This window comes from Lactuca saligna, chromosome 1 (assembly GCF_052625555.1).
Source record: "Lactuca saligna cultivar CGN05327 chromosome 1, ASM5262555v1, whole genome shotgun sequence".
In the NCBI taxonomy this organism is placed as follows: Eukaryota; Viridiplantae; Streptophyta; class Magnoliopsida; order Asterales; family Asteraceae; genus Lactuca; species Lactuca saligna.
The window spans coordinates 32,191,342-32,210,597 of NC_136417.1; the positions used below are offsets into that span (position 1 = coordinate 32,191,342).

Sequence of the window (19,256 nt, forward strand, 5' to 3'; positions counted from 1 at the left end):
AGAGTAAACATTCCTAGCTGTCTAATCTATGGTGTGTGCCATGCGATCACCCCGAGCTCTTCCCTCCGCTACCGGAAGTACCTGAAACCAAAACTGAAAACCGTAAGCACAAAGCTTAGTGAGTTCCCCACCCTACCACATACCATGCATAACCACATACTGCACATACTAGGCCACGCCCACTATCTTGGGCCTCGCCCCTACCTTGGGCCTCGCCCGCTACAACGGCCCCGCCGCTCCAGGCCCCGCTTGGCTTCGAGCCCCGCTCGGATACAGATCTGTTTTACTTAGGCCTCGCCTGTCACAGGGGCTCGCCCGTCAACAAATAATAACACATAAACATTTCCCAACATATAACTAACACATACAACTGGTTCTGTCCTAAGGCCTCGCCTTTCCTGGGCCTCGCCCATGTCCTGCTACTGATGAGTCATGGGACCCCATCCACGCTCATAATGGTAGTAAGGTACGGGCCTAGCCCACTCTCACTCATGTTCTAGTTTGGGCCTCGCCCCTATTCTGCTACTAATGAGATATGGAACCCCATCCACACTCTGCTATTGGTGAGATACGGGACCTCGCCCACACTCACCTCCCTACCAGGCACATACGTGTATCACACAGAAAACAAGTAGAACTATCATATAAACAATTCCTTGGGCACCCGCCCGCTATTACTGGACCTCGTCCTGAAAGTAATACTAGCATACTGTGCCTAGGGCTAACCCCCGGGTCTTCTACTCATAACTACATGGGCCGACATTGTGGCCTTAGACCCATTCACACAAAGGGAAACTCACCTGCACTGGCTGAACTTACTGATGATCTCACTAGTTGCTGCCCGAAAACTCACGGAACTCCTGCTCCCCTTGCTCCCCGAACTACCAATATCAAAGCAACACTAAGTCTAACTGACCCCCGAAAGACAACCAAGTCCACCTTGGTCCAAGGTCAAAGTCCTGGTCAAAGTCAACCTTCCAGGTCAACCCTACTCGCCGAGTCACCCTACTGACTCGCCGAGTTCATAATGTTCAAATTCCTTCCATTCGCGACTCGACTCGCCGAGTCAGTCCATGACTCGCCGAGTCTACCGATTTCTGAGTCCAGACCTGTCCAACTCACTGAGTCTCCACCCGACTCACTGATTCGAGTCTCAACTCGAAGGGTTTGGGGTTTCGCAACCTGACACGCCGAGTCCAAGAACAGACTCGCCGAGTACAAGACAATCTTCATACGACTCAACGAGTTGTTCATCCCACTCGTCGAGTTTCTCCACAACTTCATGCTACTCGCCGAGTACACTCAAAGGACTCGCCGAGTCCCTTCAGATCTCCTTACATGCAGAGGACATTTGAGTCATGCATGAACTCCAAACTGTAGATCCACCCTTCCCAAGCCTTTTCCCCACGTAAAGTTGCAAACTTTACGTGTAGAGAAGGAGATCTAGGCAAAATATGCTATAAACTAGGGCTTAAGGCAAAAAGGCTCCATGATCCACTCAAGGGATGATACTTTACGGGATTCTAGACCAAAATAAGCATGGATCTGAGGTAGCAACCTCAGATCTGAACCTCTAGCTCAAAGGTTACACTTAAGCCAAGAATGCCCAAAACACACACAAAGATCTAGGTGCAAATGAGGGGAGATAGCTCAAAGGTTACACCTAAACCATCAATCATCGTGACACCTGTGGATGAAACACTTGTCCAAAAGGCTCTATTCTGCGCAAAGAAACATGGGTACGAGATGAGGATCAGGAGTGGGGGCCATGACTATGAAGGCCTATCATACACTGCTGATGTTCCCTTTGTTATGCTTGATTTCACCAACATGAGGTCTGTAGACGTGGACGTAGCTAACAGGACCGCATGGGTCCAGCCAGGTGCTGTGCTTGGTGAACTCTATTACAGTATTTCTCAGAAGACCGACACCTTGTATTTCCCGGCAGGTGTTTGCCCCACGGTGGGTGTTGGCGGGTACATGGGCGGTGGTGGCTACGGAAACCTACTCAGGAAATATAGTACTGCTGCTGATAATGTTGTGGACGTTCGCTTCATGGATGTCAATGGAAATATTCTTGACAGGAAGTCCATGGGTAAGGATTTGTTTTGGGCAATACGAGGAGGTGGTGCTTCCAGTTTTGGAATCGTTCTCGCATGGAAGCTCAGGTTGGTTCCGGTTCCAGAAAAAGTAACTGTATTCGTACTGAATAAAACTTTGGAACAAGGGGCAACCAAAATTTTCCATAAATATCAATACGTTGCGCCAACTATCGATAGAAATCTACACATAAGAACTCAGGTGTTTGCCGAATATATCGGCAACACCACCAAGAAAACCATACGGATTATGTTCGAAGGAATTTATCAGGGCACAAGGGACACATTGCTTCCGTTGCTGGACCAAAAATTTCCTGAGCTCGGTGTTAGACGAGAGATTTGTGAAGAAATTAGAAGCATCCAATCGACCGTTGTGTTTTGGGGCCTGCCAAGCTCCACCCCAATTGAGATCCTCACGAACCGGTCTGCTATAGCCAAGCTGAACAATAAAAGCAAATCAGACTATGTCCGGACACCAATTCCCATACGCGGCCTAAGAAAGATATGGAGAAAGCTCATGCAAAACGACGGATCGGCACTTCTCATGATCAATCCTTTTGGCGGAAGGATGGCTGATTACTCAGAGTCAGCAATTCCATATCCTCATAGAGCTGGGGTGTTGTTACAGATTCTCAAGACTGTTAATTTTAACGGTCAAACTTCAGACACGACCCCTACATCCCTCAAGAGAATAATGTGGCTTCGAAGCTTGGACGAGTTATTGACGCCTTATGTCTCAAAGAACCCAAGAGAAGCATATTCCAACTACAACGATCTAGATTTGGGTGTTGGAAGTTCTAATTATGAAGAAGCCAGTCTTTGGGGTGAGAGGTACTGGAAAAGGGACAATTTTCGGAAGTTGATCCGAATCAAGGCCAAAGTTGATCCAGATAATTTCTTCCGGCGTCCACAAAGTATCCCTGTTTTCTAACACCTCTCTCTCTACACGCGACACCCTTTTCTTGAATAAGGATCGAAATTAGGGTCTTACTTCTTTTGTTTTATTAATAAACTACCAATAAGTTTAACGTACTCATATCACTCTGTTTTAAAAAATATCTAAAATTAATTGTTAAATGATTCTAATTTATATATGAATTTGTTATGATTGATTCTAATCGATGCATTGTTTGGTTATTATATTTCTTGGTTATACTTTGTGCTGATGAATAAATATGATATGATTTATTCTTAAGACGTCTTCGATAATTTCTAATTTTGGCTTGGGTTTAAGTTGGATGATGGAAACTATCCTACGTTGGAACTCGTATGGTTGATAAAACTTGTTGGTGTAATTGTATATTGTATGGAGCATATCATAAGAGAACTACATATATGTAATGTTATATGAGGGGTCAAGAAATGACGAATATTAGTGTAGTTCTTTGTCCGGTCGCAATACCTTGGTGCTAGCTGCTCCAAGTACAACAACATACTCAAACCTTGTTTCTAGAAGCTCCAAGTACAATTACATACTCAAGAAATTGGGGTTGAGAATGGGGATGAATAGTTATACGGTATATGACCATTTGTTGGCAGCATTGTGAATGTCACACGTTGGTCGTTATGCAGATGCCCGACTGTGTATTTTTGTCAGGACCCTTGAACAATGGATACAACAGATGATCTTTGTTGTGTCTTTCAGTATTGCATTTCATAATATCTATATTGTATTATAAAATTTAAGTAGATTGCTATTTTTTGAAATTTTCCCAAGAAAACAGAACGTATATTAAATATGGACATGAAAGTAGGCTCTTATTGTTTTCACTTTCCTTGACCACTAGTTTAAACTGATTGTTAATAACAATGTTGTTGATCATAAATATTTTGAGGCTTGGTATTATCATTCGTTGTTACTAAGTAGTTATTAACCACTATACCAAATCATGTGATATGTATTTTTGTTAAATGAGTTTAAGAAATGTTGTTGCTGGAATGTACAAAATACAGGTACCTTGGAACGAACAAAAAAAATGTAAAGTTACTGGAATTGTTGGAACAAGTTGAACATTGATTGTTTTATTTGTATGTTTTGGAATTCAAATTATGAGTTATTAATTTTAAACTGTTAATAGCATTGTAGCATTGTACTTTATTTTATCGATTCAATTCGGGACATTTTTTCATAGTTACACGTTGTAACTGTGTTTCCAAAAACACAATCATATTTTCCTCCCGAGTGCTTATCTTGATGACGCTTATCCCTATAAACATAACACTTTTAGCCTTTTCTTCTAGGTGATTTAGGCGATTTGTAGCGATTTTCGAGATCCGAAGACCACGATTAGAGACTCGTTTATTAAGTTTTGCAAGTTAAGATTTTTACTTTTTTTTTTTTTTTTTTTTTTTCAGATTAACAGTTTTTGTTTCGTTTTTAACCATTTATGGGTAAAACTTTATATTTCGGTTTTGCATCGACGTCGACCTTTTATGCAAGTAATCAGTGGTATTGTTTTTTAATTCATGTTTTTTATATAGTAATACCCATCTTGTTTTAATCTAATGTTTGATTTTGGTTCGGTTCATGTTGGTCTCTTGAATTAGGATTTAATCACTCTAGTTAATCAAGTTAGTAGAATATGTAATTGTTACATTAACCGATAAAAAGATGACAATCATCAAATTGGTTTTGCGAGGAGATTTAATGCTGATGTAAATTGTGTGTTGGATATTTTTAGGCTTTTGAGCTTGAAATTCAAGAAGCTCACTACTACAAAAGGCGTTATAGGACTCGCCAATTAGGACCCGGTTTCGAGAAAAACTGCGATATATTATTAAAAAATCAGGACTTAAAAGGGAACAACCAATATGACCCGGTTCATTCAAACAAACCGGGATATATGCTCACTTAAGGAAACCGGTTCCCAGCGTAACAACCGGGACTTTGAGTCGTATAGGTATATTACCCTGTCTCGAGAAAAACAACCGGGTTCTATTAGTATTACTACAGAACACGCTTACTAGGAAGTAATATGACCCATATTCTACAACCGGGTGTTTTGACTTCTTTTAGCAAATATAAATAAATGTGGATTAATGACTTCTTTTTTTCAACTATGGCTTTAGTAAACAACACACAAGAATGAAACCCGAACAAACTAAAATAATGAGCAACAAAAAGAATCAAACAAAACATATAGAGAACTAAAAACAATAAGAAAAACACCCCACAAGGGTAAAAGGTCCAAATAGCAAAGATCTATTCCACCATCAACTTGGAGAGCATAGCAGACCAGAAGAAAAGCCAACAAATGAATAGAGGGAGAAAACCTCAGTAAACAAGCACCACACCGAAAATTGCCAGGCAGGGGCAAAATGGTCAAGAAGCCAATAAAACCCACCAACATCTAGAATGCAATCAGCAACCAGGATCACAAATAGAACCAGAGAAGATCAAGAAAGTATGCCAGCAACTCCAAAAGAAACCACCACACAGATGCAAGACAAAACCAGGGGTAAAAATTGTCAAAGGGATGAACTCATCTCAACAACACAACATTTTTATAATCATGTTGTCCGGTAATGTGATCATAGCTGGTTTTTGCAAGTTTGAAAAAGACTCGGTTATTTGAATGAAACCGGTCCATATTTAATCTTTATATGACCCGGTTTGGGGATTGGAATCGGGCTCTTTTAGCCATATATGACCCAGTTTTGAATGGTTGGACCGTGTCCTAATCTTCGTATGTGATCAAATGTTGTGCGTTATATTCCTCATATATGTCCCGGTTTTATGAATTATTCCACATTCAAGGCTACTATTATTATTGATTTTTTTATCTACTTATTTATTTAACAAACGGGATGTTACACATATTTACTATGTACTACCTAAAGTTGTAAAAAACACACGACATTAGCTAGTCGGTGGACTGAGGTTAAGGGGTTAATCGACTAGGTTGAGATTAATTGAGGGATTCATCGAGGATCCTAAATCGCTAACTTGTTGAATTTAGAAATAATTAAAGATGACTAATTTCGTAACAAAGTTCGTAAATACCACTAATATCATAACAAATAGGTTAGTATGATTAATACAACACTAGTCATTCCTCAAATAGTTTCTGTTGACATAGAACTTCTTCAAAATGTTAAAATTTCATCGTTTGCTATTTTTTTTTTGGAAAGGGAACTTCCCTAATGAGGGTTTCCGGGCCAGCTTTCGCGCACCGACTAATCCCCCGCTGCAAACATAAAGCTTTGCCTCATGCCCTGGAGTCACTGCAGGCGAACCTCCATGGCCACAAGGGCTGAGTGGTGCCAGAATTTGAACATGGGTCAATAGGTTATCCACCATATCTTCCACATGCCTTACCAAGTCACCACAACCCAAGTGGTTTCGTTTGCTATTGCTTCGCTCATTGTGTAGGCATAGATTAGTATCTAGGGGTCTTCTAGTCGGCTGGGTAACGCCTACGGACTAATTGGAGATTCAGAACCTATTCGAGATTTAACAACAATACTACTACCTTTTTCAAACAAGAATTGATTTTTATTTCCCATTCTTTGTTTGTTAGGTTTGACATACCAAACACAACCCATCGACTTACTTCATCATGGTTTGGATACTGCCAATCCTCACAACTGCTGGTGCGAAATAAGTTAGCAACATCTACTAACCATTACCTACTTGCTGTCGCTTTTTCTCCTCGTAGTAGTCAAGAGCCTCACATGCCCGAAACTCCATGAAGGTCAATGAATGCGCCCCTACAAAGGTCACCATCTCAGAATGGAAAGAGCCCAAACGCTCCTCCAACAACTCCACCATACCCTACTTGATCGTACCGAAGATCACAGGAGTCTACTCGAGAATGCAAGGCATAATCTCAGACGTAATAAGCTCCTGTGTTTGATCATCCAACTGCCCGACTCCAAAACCTGGGCCTTGAGCCCTCACTAGCACCAGAAATACCAACCGGTCTTCCTCGAAGAGTCACCATACTGAAAATAGACCATACAAACCATCATAATACACATACACACACACACACACACACATATATATATATATATATATATATATATATATATATATATATATATATTGTTGAGTGATCTTATACTCCACAAGCTTCCTGGTTTCATCGCAGCTCTCCTTGACTCGAGTACGGATTCTCTGCTTTTGTTACTATGGTCCCATACTGCCTTGCACATCTATCTGTACTTTCCTCAAGGTTTTCCTTGAATCCGCCAGGTCACTCTTTATACATACTATTAACTCTCATCAAGATAAGGTTCCTGGCACTAAATCTCTTGCTAGGTTTTCCTAGGACAACCACCACACCACTCTCTGCCATCAGCAGCAGAAGGGACTCCTACCTGCACCCTCTAACATGCTCACGAATACAATTACATATCACTGACAACAAATAATTCTTCGAATGAAAGGTCTCACACTACAACGATTGGAGTCAAACAAGAGCTGCCCAATAGAGTTAAAACCTAACCTTGTAAAATTATTTAGTTTTCGCCATATGTAACTTTACATATTCGCTTACTAGTTAGCTAATGTTAGTGAGAACTCCTAAAAAGCACAAAGCAAGCAACATTTGAGCATCGAGTAATCAGAACCAAGCATAACCTAATCAAGCCATCATATCACGTATTGATCAGTACTGGTCTACATGCTCATACAATAAGCATACAAAAGCACCTCTCCTAGAATTCTATCATGCAAACACTAAGCATATCATTAGCCCTAACTAGCATGCGATTCACAGATTCACAAATCAAATCATATTAGATAACATGTATGAGTATTTTGGGAAAACTTACTTGAGCTTAGTCGATTGTATGCACCACACCCTTACTTGTATATGTAAATCCTTTTCTTTAAAAATATTTCCCTTTTTTTTTGAATTTTTTTAACAAATCCTCAGTTTGAGTACAGACACACCCGAGAATATGTCCGAATCCCTCAAACTAAGACTCTGATATCAATTTGTAACGTCCCAAAAATAAAACCCAAAAATATTATTTTTAAAATTAGTAAAATGGTAATCCAAAACATTGTCATACAGCCAAGATGAAGTGAGATGGTGTGTGCTCTGCAATCATCGCAGACTCTTACAATTTGAACCAAAAGTACCTGAAATATAAACCGAAAACCGTAAGCACAAATATTAGTGAATTCACCAAAATACCATATACCATACGTAATAAACATATATTGGGCCTCTGCCCTTAATTGGGCCCCGTCTAACATCGATCGATCTGGTGTCAAATAGGTGTAGAGGCATTAACATTCACCGACTTATATGGAGGATCGCCCAAATATGACCATCTTACGATTAATAATAATATCTTGTTTTTCAAGGTTCAACTTCTCCCCCGCCCCAACAAAATTTAGTTGTTTATATGTTCGTCTATGCTTTTGAAGAGTTTGGTGTCTTTAAGTAGGTTCTCGAAACCTTTAAATGCAAAGGCTTATAAACAATTTGCCACGGTATCATACTTGTTTAGGCATGAATTGCGGGTGGATGCACCAGAAAAACGAAACATAAACTAGCCTAAAACGGACACTTAGACAAAATAAAGTGATTGAAAACTGAATATGGAATTTGCCTGTGAGTATTATAAGAATAAGACACGATACCGTGAAAACAATTTTCTAATCAATGACGTCCATTCTAACTTTTTCATTTCTTCTAACAAAACTTTTGCCAAGTCTTCGAATTAAAGTCCTCCATATCATTAGCCTAATATTAAATATCATAGCTTTAATCAAACCTCAACAGTCTGCATGCATGCCGTGGCTCAAACTATATGAGAAAAAAAACTGGAAGCACATATCTTTCCTTGACTTTTATTCCTTCGTTGACTTTTGACTCAGATGGTATTATTGACATCTTCAGAACTTGTAATTATAAAAGTAATAGCTCATCCTTAACAAGAAGCACATATCTGAAGTACGTATTCCTGAACATTCAACAAAAAGTTAAACAATTTACATTACCTGAAAACAATTTCATATTATCTATGCGGCAGTTTTCTTTTTGAATCGGAATCGATATATTATAACGAAATCAATTGCATCTTAGATTCTATTTGACTATTCCATTAGAAAACAGATTGCCAGGTCATATTTTACTATTTCAGCTCAATATGCTTAGATCAGCAATTAAGGATGTTGCTGTGTTTTGTGGATGCTTATTGAGTTATTTCAATTTAGCTTTACAAACACATACATACATACATAAATGCATGCGTACATACATATATAACTTAAGTTTAGGATAACATAATTTGCTTTTAATTAACACGTACGCCACTTATGATCTTATTGAATTTCATTTAATTAAAACCTTTTTAGAATTCAAATCACCAAGGTCCTTCTAGGGTCGGTTTTTCTAACTCCATTTGAGTTCCCATTAAATATAAATTATAACCCGATATGAAGTCATCATCCTCTCTATTCTTTATAAATTAATAAGAAAATGCCATATATAGATCTGAGTCACCAAATTATCGTATATTTTGTAATTAGTGTTTTCATTATTTCCTCCGTTGACTTTTGATTCAAAGGGTATTATTGAAATTTTCGAACTTGTAATTACTTATGAATGGTGAGCACATATCTTAAACACTTTTGAAAATTGAATGAGTATATTTGACGAGATTAATACCTAAAAACTTTACTATCCAGACCGCAGTTTTCTTGTTGAAAACATGAAATGGAATCTACGTTAACTAATCAAGTGTATCATAGATATATAGAGAGCGGAATTGACTATTCCATTAGGAATCAGAATGTGAGGTCGCAATTTACCATTTCAACTCAATGTGTTTAATTAGGTCAGCATTGACTAAAGAATTTTGTTTTGTGAATCGTTATGTGAATTTAGTTTAAACACAGAGACACACACAGCATATAGTATAATGTAAAATACAGGATAATTTATTTAGCTTTTAGTTTGAAGACGCCACTTATGATGGGAATCAATTTCCATTTAAAACCTTAATTTTGATAAATTCTAATCAGCAAGCTGCTTCTAGGTTTTTTCTAACCCCATTTGAATTCACCATTTTTATATATATCCCGTTTTTGAAGTCAAGTGTATTATGCCCTATATATAGTCTTTATAAATAAGACACTGAGCAATGATATTGAAACCCACCAAATTAATTAACATGAAGAAGTCTGAAATAATTAGCTCCTGTGTCTTCCTTGTGGTTCTTTGTCTTTCCTTTTCTAACTCATGGGCAAACTTATCTTCCCTTGTTGATGTTACACCAGGTACGGAAAATTTCATTAGTTGCATACAGCCCAAATCCAACAATGTCACCTCCTTCTCTCAGCAGCTCATTTTCACACCTGTCAATGCTTCTTTCATTCCCATTTGGCAAGTCGCAGTGCAAAACACGAGGTTCCTTAAACCCTCGACTCCTAAACCATCAATCATCGTGACACCTGTGGATGAAACACTTGTCCAAAAGGCTCTATTCTGCGCAAAGAAACATGGGTACGAGATGAGGATCAGGAGTGGGGGCCATGACTATGAAGGCCTATCATACACTGCTGATGTTCCCTTTGTTATGCTTGATTTCACCAACATGAGGTCTGTAGACGTGGACGTAGCTAACAGGACCGCATGGGTCCAGCCAGGTGCTGTGCTTGGTGAACTCTATTACAGTATTTCTCAGAAGACCGACACCTTGTATTTCCCGGCAGGTGTTTGCCCCACGGTGGGTGTTGGCGGGTACATGGGCGGTGGTGGCTACGGAAACCTACTCAGGAAATATGGTACTGCTGCTGATAATGTTGTGGACGTTCGCTTCATGGATGTCAATGGAAATATTCTTGACAGGAAGTCCATGGGTAAGGATTTGTTTTGGGCAATACGAGGAGGTGGTGCTTCCAGTTTTGGAATCGTTCTCGCATGGAAGCTCAGGTTGGTTCCGGTTCCAGAAAAAGTAACTGTATTCGTACTGAATAAAACTTTGGAACAAGGGGCAACCAAAATTTTCCATAAATATCAATACGTTGCGCCAACTATCGATAGAAATCTACACATAAGAACTCAGGTGTTTGCCGAATATATCGGCAACACCACCAAGAAAACCATACGGATTATGTTCGAAGGAATTTATCAGGGCACAAGGGACACATTGCTTCCGTTGCTGGACCAAAAATTTCCTGAGCTCGGTGTTAGACGAGAGATTTGTGAAGAAATTAGAAGCATCCAATCGACCGTTGTGTTTTGGGGCCTGCCAAGCTCCACCCCAATTGAGATCCTCACGAACCGGTCTGCTATAGCCAAGCTGAACAATAAAAGCAAATCAGACTATGTCCGGACACCAATTCCCATACGCGGCCTAAGAAAGATATGGAGAAAGCTCATGCAAAACGACGGATCGGCACTTCTCATGATCAATCCTTTTGGCGGAAGGATGGCTGATTACTCAGAGTCAGCAATTCCATATCCTCATAGAGCTGGGGTGTTGTTACAGATTCTCAAGACTGTTAATTTTAACGGTCAAACTTCAGACACGACCCCTACATCCCTCAAGAGAATAATGTGGCTTCGAAGCTTGGACGAGTTATTGACGCCTTATGTCTCAAAGAACCCAAGAGAAGCATATTCCAACTACAACGATCTAGATTTGGGTGTTGGAAGTTCTAATTATGAAGAAGCCAGTCTTTGGGGTGAGAGGTACTGGAAAAGGGACAATTTTCGGAAGTTGATCCGAATCAAGGCCAAAGTTGATCCAGATAATTTCTTCCGGCGTCCACAAAGTATCCCTGTTTTCTAACACCTCTCTCTCTACACGCGACACCCTTTTCTTGAATAAGGATCGAAATTAGGGTCTTACTTCTTTTGTTTTATTAATAAACTACCAATAAGTTTAACGTACTCATATCGCTCTGTTTTAAAAAATATCTAAAATTAATTGTTAAATGATTCTAATTTATATATGAATTTGTTATGATTGATTCTAATCGATGCATTGTTTGGTTATTATATTTCTTGGTTATACTTTGTGCTGATGAATAAATATGATATGATTTATTCTTAAGACGTCTTCGATAATTTCTAATTTTGGCTTGGGTTTAAGTTGGATGATGGAAACTATCCTACGTTGGAACTCGTATGGTTGATAAAAACTTATTGTATAAGTACTTGTTGGTGTAATTGTATATTGTATGGAGCATATCATAAGGGAACTACATATATGTAATGTTATTTGAGCGGTCAAGAAATGACGAATATTAGTGTAGTTCTTTGTCCGGTCGCAATACCTTGTTGCTAGCCGCTCCAAGTACAACAACATACTCAAAACCTTGTTTCTAGAAGCTCCAGGTACAATTACATACTCAAGAACTTGGGGTTAAGAATGGGGATGAATAGTTATACGGTATATGACCATTTGTTGGCAGCGTTGTGAATGTCACACGTTGGTCGTTATGCAGATGCTCGACTGGGTATTTTTATCAGAACCCTTGAACAATGGATACAACGGACGATCTTTGTTGTGTCTTTCAGTATTGCATTTCATAATATCTATATTGTATTATAAAATTTAAGTAGATTGCTATTGTTTGAAATTTTCCCAAGAAAACAGAGTGTATATTAAATATGGACGTGAAAGTAGGCTCTTATTGTTTTCACTTTCCTTGACCACTAGTTTAAATTGATTGTTAATAACAATATTGTTGATCATAAATATTTTGAGGCTTGGTATTATCATTCGTTGTTACTAAGTAGTTGTTAACCGCTATACCACATCATCTATCCCTCTCCACCTTACTCTTAGATCACCACAGCCGAGCTCCTCCTCCTCTCCTTCGGTTCTGTACTGCCGGCGACGAGGCGTAGACCCAAAAGGGACTCGCCGGAAATCGGTTGTCCTATTCCATCACTTCCCGCCGATGTACACCCCTCTCTCCCTCATCAGTTGAGCCTCCATCGACTTCGTTCACTGCTATGCGTTTGTATCCCATTTACTCCGTATACCCGATCAAAACGAAAGAATTGGGATAAAAGCCCCAACTATTTTGTTTTATGGATCGGTATGGAGCTTCAACAAATAAAACGGGTATCCGATTTTGACCAGGTCAAAGTCAAACAGGGAGTTAAACTTGAGTTTAATTTATTCAAAATTTACCCTCATTTGAAAACTCACAGACACATATAATAGAAACTTGAGTTTAATTTATTCAAAAATTACCCTTATTTATAATAACTGTAATCATAACTAAATGCTACTTATACTCACAATATTTGTTTCTTCTCAAAACCAATTCATCATATTTTGACACAAATAATAAAAGGTAAATGACTATAAACAACCAGTATTAACTTGTTTTTTTTTCTTGCATTAACTAAGTACAACTAGTACAAAACCGCCTTATGGACACACAAATATTTAGTGTGACCATATGTATCAACTTTTAGCTACTTTGTTTGTTATGCATCTAAAAAGGTACCAGGTTATATACACACATACAACTGTCTAATGTCACAATATGTTTATCTACTGTCTCTAATAAAAAAAAAAAGTATGACAATCTTAATTGATACATGTGGCTGATTGTGACCTATGGCTTCAATGTTCGAGTGTGACTAATATTTGTCACATTTTGTATAATTAAGTGTGGCTAAAGTTTTGATTATCTATATAATGGTCACACAAACTAATTTAAATGTATCCAAAAACAGTTTGTAAATTTTTTTCATGACCTTTGGCCACACTTTTAATAAAAAGTGTGACAGACCGTTTTTCGGAAAGTTTGATCGTAGGTCATTTTCGTATTAGTGTCTCAGCATTGGGAAGGTGATGTCGTGTTGGTTCTCAGACCCATCATTAACACCTTTTATATATGAGCTTTTTTTCGTCGCCACCATGGCTAGCATTGTCATCAGACTAGATTGGTACCCATTTAGATGCCCATATTATCTCAACACCCATTTTTGATCAGTCCAGCTCGTTACCACCAACCTTCAAACCAATTTTGGTTTGACGCTCGATTTCTTCTTCCCTCGTTTTCTTCAACAGTATACACAGACACTAGCACACATTAAGTTAGGTATATAAGAAATAAATGAGAGAGTCAAGAGGATTGGGGGTATGGGTAGGGTGGGGGTTCTTTTTAATCTTTTTTTTTTTTGGTGAAACTTAGTTAAAGAAAAAATAAAAGATATTAAAAGGGTAAAAATGTCATTTTATATTCCTCCGGGACCAACAATGCAAGTTTTGCAAACCAAAGGGCCCATACGCGTTACATAGGAATTAAAATTGCAAATATGAAAAACCATGGGACCATTTATGTAATTTTGTCTAATAATTATTAATAAACAACAAAAACAAAAACACGCAAGAAAAAAAAGCCAAAATAAAAACAACAAAAAAATAAATAAATTATGTCAAATCAAAATGAGTTTAAACACAACAAAAAATAAAAAATAAAAACACAATGAAGAATTTTATGTAAAAAATATAGATACAACAACACCATAATTAATTATATATGTTTATGGAAAGGTATGCAAATATATATATATATATATATATATATATATATATATATATATATATATATATATATATATGGAAAGTGAATATACCTAACAACCTTATATAAGCTTAGGTACCTAACCACATTATACTACATTGTTTTGCATTATATTTTCATTGCAATTGTGTAACATTCTTAAACTTCAACCCTTAACTTGATTCACTTCCAAGATTTTCAGACATTCACTATTATATTCCTCCTACACCATTTGATTTGTAACGGTAGTATATAAAGCCCACCAGGGGGTCTCCGATAGAAAGACGTCATTTGAAGGAAGATAACGGTGAAAGTCCAAAGATTTTGGAAGCAATCAAGTTATGAGGTAGAATTTTAAGAACTTTGCGTGATTACAATGCAAATATGATACAAAATTACGTAGTATGGTGTGGTTAGGTACCTAAGCTTATATAAGGTTGTTAGGTATATTCACTTTTCCCATATATATATATATCCCCTATCCTAATAAATAAGTAGAATTTGTCCACGTGTCAATCTCCTAGCAGCCCAAAATTGTGTTTTCCCGCTTCTTTTCATCATCTACATTTACGTCCATATCATATTCATATATATTCACAATAAATCCGAAAAATCTACATCAATAAATCAAAATAAGATGCACAAATCGTAATTTAAAATTTCAAATTCCTTCATATCCAATCTAATAAAATATGGAAGTTTGTTTATTATAATGGGAAGCTAATTATTATCCAGTCAATAAATCCCAAAAAATCTGCACAAAATAAAATCATACCGAAATATATACCACTATTCATTCTTTACGCTTATATTTTCTTCACCATTCTGCTTCAGAGAACTCATTACAAATGGTATTAAATCCTTCCTCTCTGTACCGGTTATAATTTCTTCATTTTATGATCGTTTGCTGCATATTCATCCTCCAGGACAAGAACAATTACAAAAGGTTAGCAGTCTGAATTCATGCATTTATAAAAATTCGATAGCTGCATATATTGTTCATAGTTTTGATGTTTATGTACTTAATTCTTCCACTTTAACAAATGTACATGTATTTTTTTGGTCAGATAACATTATATTTGAAGAAATGCCAATATTTTTTTTACTTATTACTTTACAAAAATGTCAATATTTTTTTACAAAAAATTTTATACGGATCAATATTTTATTATTTCATTAATGGATTATTAAAAAAAAATAAAATAAAATAAAAAAAAACATTTGCCACTACTAATTCATGATATCTAACTTGGCATTACTATTTGTCATGTTATCTAATTGGAAGTTGCAGGGGCAAAATCACAATATACTTTATGGTAAGGGATACTGCATTGTTTGCTTTCTGTTCTTCATATATCGAGGTTATACTCATCAATTTTTTTTTTTTTTTTGTGTTTGCAATCTGTTTTTCTGTTCTTCATAGCAACAATATACTTTACCTGTTATCAGTAAGTATTTGACTGCTTCCCCTTCATTACTATTCAAATATTTGAAAAGGAATCCTATCCTAATTTGAAAATGATATTCTATTTGTCAACCAATGCAAATACGTTTTAAATCTTTCAGGATTTTAATGAATCCAAAAAATCAGGAGTATATTACTCTTACCTTCTTTAAATTTGCATCTGTATTTAAATTCCTATTGCTATCACATAGTTTACCCTTCATTCTAATTGACAAAATATTTTTTCTTCCACGACTTCTGCAAGAAAGAGATCATATAAATTGAGGTTAGTCCTTCTTCAATCACTACTAATAATCATATGTTTGTAAACCTAATTTAATAGCAATATACTTTTACTACGTACTTTTCTGCGATTGTTTGCCTAATATTATTGTCTAGACTAAGAACATAGAGGATTAACACACACAAATACACACACCTGGTATTGAAAACACACACGTACACACACATGCAAATCAATATGAACTCTTACTCTGTTGGAAACAAACACACAATAATCAAGAAGTCTTATTGTTGTTATTTGACTCTCTCCATTTTTTTCACCTGGCATTCGTTTTCTTGACATTATCCACCACTGGAAGCACAAAGAAATACAAGGAAAAAAGGCATCGGGTTAGTACTTTGATGTATGTGTATCTGATTGCTTTTTATCTGTATGTGTATCTTGCATATGTATCAAATTTTGTATTTCAGTTAGCTTTTGAAATATAATATAAATTACTCATAAATCATAATTTGTTGTGTTGTTGTTGTTTGTGCGGTTAAATCACTTTATTTTACTTGCTGCCACATTTCTTCCACCTTTTTCTTGAGATACATGAAAGACACCCTATTTAAAATTACATTGCTATTTCAGTTAGCTGTATGTGTATCTTTGTGTGTATTTCAGACAGTTCACTTTTGAAAGTCAATCACCTGCTTCTCATTAGAAGGAAAAGTCTATTGTTTCGATTTCAATTGTATGTATGATATAACATCCTACTTTCATAGATAAACAATAAAAAAATTAATGGTTTAGTATAACATCTTATTTCATTTTATAAGTAATTTATTTTAAAAAGAATTAAACTAATTTAGTAATTATTATTGAAGTCATTATAAGCGTATAATGAGTAAAGTAAATCGCTATTTACAGTAATTACTATTGAAGTTACTATAGAGGGTAAATAATGTAAGCACATTGCTATTATAGGTAAAAGATAAAGTACAATGCCTGTATTAATAAAGAGAGTAAAGTAAATCGCTATTTACAATAATTACACCCTCTAATATTTAATATAACTCACCAGCGTACACTCAAATTGCCTCAACCCTAGCCACTTCACGAGCAAGTGCGCACAACTCCTTCCCCAAAAAAGTTTGAATTTTCCCTTTTCTCTCCTCTCTCCATCTGAACACCATTCCAAGTAACATTAACAACAAAACAATATAAAAACAACAAAATCTTATTACATTATTTTCTACAAATTAGAAAAATGGGGAAGCTTTTTGCTATTTTGACAGTTTTTTTAATTTGAATGCACAATATAACAACAGGCTTTGTTGGTTATGTTTAATATAACATTCTACTTTCTTTATACTTTCAAATCACAATCTTTTAAATTACATTAAAAAAAACACCAAATTTTTACTTTTTTATCAAGATCATTCCACTTATTAATAATAGTAAATAAGAACCATCCAACAAAAAAGATGAAATAATTAAATTCATAAACGGTTCACAAGAAATTGTTTAAAACATAAATCTATAAGTTCCAATATAAATTCATATGCACAAAAGCTGGTGATCACAAACTAATTAATCTTCTAGCATAAATTTCAAAAATAATTAATCATCTAGCATAAATTTCAAAAAGTGATTAACCATCGTTAGCTTCTCTACTCTTTCTATATCCCATGTCCCTCCACCTACAAAATCTAATCATAATTTGAGGAAACATAAGCATTATGAATGATTTCTTGAAATTTAAAAATAATAATTATAAAAGGATCTATTTATATAATATACATGTTAATAAAATAAAAAAAATCACGTGTTAATCAAAAAGATTCATGCCTTGCTCCATCCTGTTATGCCTAAAACTCATACCAAGCAGTAACCTTGAAATCCAAAAATGAAAATAAATTAGCAATTTTCTAAAGATATAAAGAGAAATTTGGATATAATGATGCACTACAATCATACGTTAATTACTAACAAATTACCGTTGGAAACTCTTCAACCCCAATCGATTTCCATATTCACCAAAAATAAAACCCTAATTTGTTTTACCTGTTATAATTGCAGCTTCATAATCGGTTCAATATATCCCAAAAATCCCTCCAACTTAATCGGTAATTGCAACACATCCTTTTTAATCGGTAATCACAACACAACGTACCTCTTGTGCACCAATTTTCTTTTGAACTAAAGAGCGATGAGTTAGATCTTTGTAGAGGTATTTACTTTATCTATATTAAAAATGAGTTGGATCTTTGTGTAAATCTTTAATCCAATTTCACGTCTAACCTTTAAATTTAGTCCCTATACTTGTAAAGAATACCAACATGAGTCATGTTTACTTTTTTTTTACACGTATTTAGTTATCATTTCATTTTTAAATAATTTTCAATATATATATATATATATATATATATATTTCAATCATTAGTACCTTTACAATTTTTATTTAACACAATAAATTACTCTACAAAATTTATATGTTTCATCATTGGCGTTTATTTTTTAAAATAACAATTAAAACTTTACACAATTACTTATTCATAGTTAATAATAACTAGATAGATAGTTATTGGTGCCGTGTTGCTCTAATTTATTTCTTTTATACATATTTTTTTATAAATATCATATTTACTCATAGTATAGTAAAACATATTTACCTATAATTTAACAAAACGTAGATAAGTATCCACAACAATGTATATATTAAATTTAACTAATCATTATATACTAATAAACAAAACTTTTATCTTTGTAATTTAATACTTTTTTATTTTTTTACTATCATTTTAAATTATCAATGTTTTTCTTTTTTATCCGTGGTTTCCACGGGTTTTAACCTAATATATATATATATATATATATATATATATATATATATATATATATATATATATATATATATATATATATATATATATATATACTACTTATAAAAGAAATCTAACTATTTCTATAAATAGATTAAATATAATA

General features: G+C 35.5%; 1 long non-coding RNA gene and 2 pseudogenes across 1 annotated transcript; 2 read left to right on the forward strand and 1 right to left on the reverse strand.

The window, feature by feature from the left end:
- Window positions 1–1,635: 1,635 nt before the first annotated feature.
- On the forward strand, window positions 1,636–3,127 carry LOC145004541 (tetrahydroberberine oxidase pseudogene; annotated as a pseudogene).
- A 7,086-nt stretch (window positions 3,128–10,213) lies between these two features.
- On the forward strand, window positions 10,214–11,962 carry LOC144996982 (tetrahydroberberine oxidase pseudogene; annotated as a pseudogene).
- A 3,493-nt stretch (window positions 11,963–15,455) lies between these two features.
- LOC144996993 (uncharacterized) lies at window positions 15,456–18,543 on the reverse strand. Its single transcript, XR_013659689.1, has 5 exons — window positions 18,333–18,543; window positions 17,347–17,450; window positions 16,533–16,634; window positions 16,204–16,297; window positions 15,456–15,515 (listed from the first exon to the last, which is right to left on the reverse strand). It is a non-coding gene; the product is annotated as an uncharacterized LOC144996993 (long non-coding RNA).
- Between the last annotated feature and the right edge of the window lie 713 nt (window positions 18,544–19,256).